This window comes from Manis pentadactyla, chromosome X (assembly GCF_030020395.1).
Source record: "Manis pentadactyla isolate mManPen7 chromosome X, mManPen7.hap1, whole genome shotgun sequence".
NCBI lineage: Eukaryota > Metazoa > Chordata > Mammalia > Pholidota > Manidae > Manis > Manis pentadactyla.
Genome location: NC_080038.1, coordinates 63,286,242 through 63,291,673, shown reverse-complemented (window position 1 = coordinate 63,291,673; position 5,432 = coordinate 63,286,242).

The window sequence follows — 5,432 nt, the reverse complement described above, 5'->3', positions numbered from 1 at the left end:
GTCACTGTCCATCAGTGTAGTAAGATGCTGTAGACTCACTACTTGTCTTCTGTGTTGCACATCCCTCCCTATGCGCCCCCCCCCACATTATACATGCTAATTGTAAGGCCCCCTTTCTTTTTCCCTGCCCTTATCCCTCCCTTCCCACCCCTCATGCCCAGTCCCTTTCCCTTTGGTAACTATTAGTCCATTCTTGAGTTCTGTGATTCTGCTGCTGTTTTGTTCCTTCAGTTTTCCTTTGTTCTTATACTCCACATATGAGTGAAATCATTTGGTACTTGTCTTTCTCTGCCTGGCTTATTTCACTGAGCATAATACCCTCTAGCTCCATCCATGTTGTTGCGAATGGTAGGATCTGTTTTCTCCTTATGGCTGAGTAATATTCCATTGTGTATATGTACCACGTCTTCTTTATCCATTCATCTACTGATGGACATTTAGGTTGCTTCCATATCTTGGCTATTGTAAATAGTGCTGCGATAAGCATAGGGGTGCATCTGTCTTTTTCAAACTGGAGTGCTGCATTCTTAGGGTAAATTCCTAGAAATGGAATTCCTGGGTCAAATGGTATTTCTATTTTGAGCATTCTGAGGAACCTCCATACTGCTTTCCACAGTGGTTGAACTAATTTACATTCCCACCAGCAGTGTAGGAGGCTTCCCCTTTCTCCACAACCTCGCCAACATTTGTTGTTGTTTGTCTTTTCGATGATGGCGATCCTTACTGGTGTGAGGTGATATCTCATTGTGGTTTTAATTTGCATTTCTCTGATGACAAGTGATGTGGAGCATCTTTTCATGTGTCTGTTGGCTATCTGAATTTCTTCTTTAGAGAACTGTCTATTCAGCTCCTCTGCCCATTTTTTAATTGGATTATTTGCTTTTTGTTGAGGTGTGTGAGCTCTTTATATATTTTGGATGTCAGTCCTTTATTGGATCTGTCATTTATGAATATGTTCTCCCATACTGTAGGATACCTTTTTGTTCTATTGATGGTGTCCTTTGCTGTACAGAAGCTTTTCAGCTTGATATAGTCCCACTTGTTCATTTTTGCCTTTGTTTCCCTTGCCTGGGGAAATATGTTCATGAAGAAGTCACTCATGTTTATGTCCATGAGATTTTTGCCTATGTTTTTTTCTAAGAGTTTTATGGTTTCATGACTTACATTGAAGTCTTTGATCCATTTGGAGTTTACTTTTGTGTATGGGGTTAGGCAGTGATCCAGTTTCATTCTCTTACATGTAGCTGTCCAGTTTTGCCAGGACCATCTGTTGAAGAGACTGTCATTTCCCCATTGTATGTCCATGGATCCTTTATCGTATATTAATTAGCCATATATGTTTGGGTTAATATCTGGAGTCTCTATTCTGTTCCACTGGTCTGTGGCTCTGTTCTTGTGCCAGTACCAAATTGTCTTGATTACTATGGCTTGGTAGTAGAGCTTGAAGTTGGGGAGCGAGACCCCACCCACTTTATTCTTCCTTCTCAGGATTGCTTTGGCTATTTGGCGTCTTTGACGGTTCCATATGAATTTTTGAACTATTTGTTCCAGTTCATTGAAGAATGCTGTTGGTAATTTGATAGGGATTGCATCAAATCTGTATATTGCTTTGGTTAGGATGGCCATTTTGGCGATATTAATTCTTCCTAGTCAGGAGCATGTGATGAGTTTTCATTTGTTAGTGACCTCTTTAATTTCTCTTACGAGTGTCTTATAGTTTTCAGGGTATAGGTCTTTCACTTCCTTGGTTAGGTTTATTCCTAGGTATTTTATTCTTTTTGATGCTATTGTGAATGGAATTGTTTTCCTGATTTCTCTTTCTATTAGGTCATTGTTAGTGTATAGGAAAGCTACAGATTTCTGTGTGTTAATTTTGTATCCTACAACTTTGCTGAATTCTGATATTAGTTCTAGTAGTTTTGCAGTGGAGTCTTTAGGGTTTTTATGTACAATATCATGTCATCTGCAAATAGTGACAGTTTGACTTCTTCTTTACCAATCTGGATTTCTTGTATTTCTTTGTTTTGTCTTATTGCTGTGGCTAGGACCTCCAGTACCATGTTGAATAAGAGTGGGGAGAGTGGGCATCCCTGTCTTGTAGAACATCAGTCTTTTAAAAAAAAATACATGCTGCTATTAAGTTACATCTTGCCTATCATATAGTGGTGCAGTTAGTTTTGAAGACTTAAATGCAGAACTGTAATTTTTTTTCTTATATTAATTCCACTGCTGTAAATGGAGATTTTGTTTTTGTTCCCGATTATATCATGTATCTTATTTCTTATCTCTCTCTCAGCTTCTTCATCCAAATCATTGACAAAATTGTTAATAGGACAGAGCCAAGAGCAGGATATTAGGCTGTTAAAAACCTCACTTCAGATTGACATTAAGTGACATGCTTTGGGTATGCTTGCTTAACCGGCCTGGTATGCTTGTCTCCACAGTCTGGCAACTGTCTTGTTCTATACTTGGCTTTACTCTAGATTTAGAATTTCTGTGTCGGCTCTTTGAAGGGCTCTTAGGGCTCTCTGTATATGCATTTCTGTGACCAACTGTCCTGTTTACGTTTTTTCCCGGCTTTATTGAGATGTAATTGATACATAGCATTGTGTAAGTTTAAGGTGGACATTGTGGTATATAGCTATATATGTATATATTGCAAAATGATTACCACAGTATGGTTAATTAACACTCCATCAACTCACATAGGTTAGTTTCTTGTGGGGGTGTGGGGAAAATGGGTGCAAGTGGTCAAAGAGGACATCTTTGAGACCTGTTCACCTTTGAGGCTCTGTTCTTGAGATTGAATGAAGTTTGATGCCACTCTGCAGTATTGCTCCTGATCAATAGCCTCAAGGGATTTCAGCTCTATGGTACTTTTTCTTTCTTTCTTTCCCCTCCCATACCTACCCCTTTCTTTCCCTTTTCTTTCTATCTTAGAAATCAGCTTTTTACTGAGGTATAATTTATGTACAATAAAACACACATATTATAAGTTTACAGGTTGATGCTTTTTTCCCCTTGTTTTTTTTCTTTCTTATTTTGGTATCAATAATCTACAGTTACATGAGGAACGTTATGTTTACTAGACTCCCCCCATTATCAAGTCCCCCCCACATACCCCATTATAGTCACTGTCCATCAGTGAATCACTGTTTGTCTTCTCTGTGTTGTACAGCCCTCCCCGTGCCCCACCCCAACATTATGTCTGCTAATAGTAATGCCCCCCAACTTTTTTCCCCCATTATCCCTCCCTTCCCACCCATCTGTCCAGTTCCTTTTCCTTTGGTAACTGTTAGTCCATTCTTGGGTTCTGTGATTCTGTTGCTGTTTTGTTCCTTTAGTTTTTTTCTTTGGTCTTATACTCCACAGATGAGTGAAATCATTTGATACTTGTCTTTTCCCACCTGGCTTATTTCACTGAGCATAATACCCTCTAGCTCCATCCATGTTGTTGCGAATGGTAGGATCTGTTTTTTTCTTATGGCTGCGTGATATTCCATTGTGTATATGTACCACCTCTTCTTTATCCATTCATCTACTGATGGACATTTAGGTTGCTTCCATATATTATCTATCGTAAACAGTGCAGCGATAAACATAGGGGTGCATCTGTCTTTTTCAAACTGGAGTGCTGCATTCTTAGGGTAAATTCCTAGTAGTGGAATTCCTGGGTCAAATGGAATTTCTATTTTGAGCATTCTGAGGAACCTCCATACTGCTTTCCACAATGGTTGAACTAGTTTACATTCCTACCAGCAGTGTAGGAGGGTTCCCCTTTCTCCACAACCTCGCCAACATTTGTTGTTGTTTGTCTTTTCGATGATGGCGATCCTTACTGGTGTGAGGTGATATCTCATTGTGGTTTTAATTTGCATTTCTCTGATGATTAGCGATGTGGAGCATCTTTTCATGTGCCTTTTGGCCATCTGGATTTCTTCTTTAGAGAACTGTCTATTCAGCTCCTCTGCCCATTTTTTAATTGGATTATTTGCTTTTTGTTTGTTGAGGTGCATGAGCTCTTTATATATTTTGGATGTCAACCTTTTATTGGATCTGTCATTTATGAATATATTCTTCCATACTGTAGGATGCCGTTTTGTTTTATTGATGGTGTCCTTTGCTGTACGGAAGCTCTTCAGCTTGATATAGTCCAACTTGTTCATTTTTGCTTCCCTTGCCCGCGGATATATGCTCATGAAAAGTCGCTCATGTTTATGTCCAAAGAGATTTTTGCCTATGTTTTTTTCTAAGAGTTTTATGGTTTCATGACTTACATTCATGTCTTTGATCCATTTCGAGTTTACTTTTGTGTATGGGGTTAGACAATGATCCAGTTTCATTCTCTTACATGTAGCTGTCCAGTTTTCCCAACACCAGCTGTTGAAGAGGCTGTCATTTCCCCATTGTATGTCCATGGCTCCTTTATCATATATTAATTGGCCATATATGTTTGGGTTAATGTCTGGAGTCTCCATTCTGTTCCACTGGTCTGTGGCTCTGTTCTTGTGCCAGTACCAAATTGTCTTGATTACTGTGGCTTTGTAGTACAGCTTGAAGTTGGGAAGCAAGATGCCCCCTGCTTTATTCTTCTTTCTCAGGATTGCTTTGACTATTCGGGGTCTTTTGTGGTTCCATATGAATTTAAAAAGTATTTTTTCCAGTTTGTTGAAGAATGTTGTTTGTATTTTGATAGGCGTTGCATTGAATCTGTAGATTGCTTTAGGCAGTATGGCCATTTTGACAATAATAATTTTTCCTAGCCAAGAGCATAGGATGAATTTCCATTTGTTAGTGTCCTCTTTAATTTCTCTTAAGAGTGTCCTGTAGTTTTCAGGGTATAGGTCTTTCACTTCCTTGGTTAAGTTTATTCCTAGGTATTTTATTCTTTTTGATGCAATTGTGAATGGAATTGTTTTCCTGATATCTCTCTCTGCTAGTTCATCGTTAGTGTATAGGAAAGTCACAGATTTCTGTGTGTTAATTTTGTATCTTGCAAATTTGCTGAATTCCGATATTAGTTCTAGTAGTTTTGGAGTGGAGTCTTTAGGGTTTTTTATGTACAATATCATGTCATCTGCAAAGAGTGACAGTTTGACTTCTTCTTTACAATCTGGATTCCTTGTATTTCTTTGTTTTGTCTGATTGCCATGGCTAGGACCTCTAGTACTGTGTTGAATAACAGTGGTGAGAGTGGGCATCCCTGTCTTGTTCCCCATCTTAGAGGATAAGCTTTGAGCTTCTCACTGCTAAGTATGATGTTGGCTGTGGGTTTATCATATATGGCCTTTATTATTTTGAGGTACTTGTCCTCCACACCCACTTTGTTGAGAGTTTTTATCATGAATGGATGTTGAACTATGTTGAATGCTTTTTCAGCATCTATGGAGATGATCATGTGGTTTTTGCCCTTCTTTTTGTTGATGTGGTGG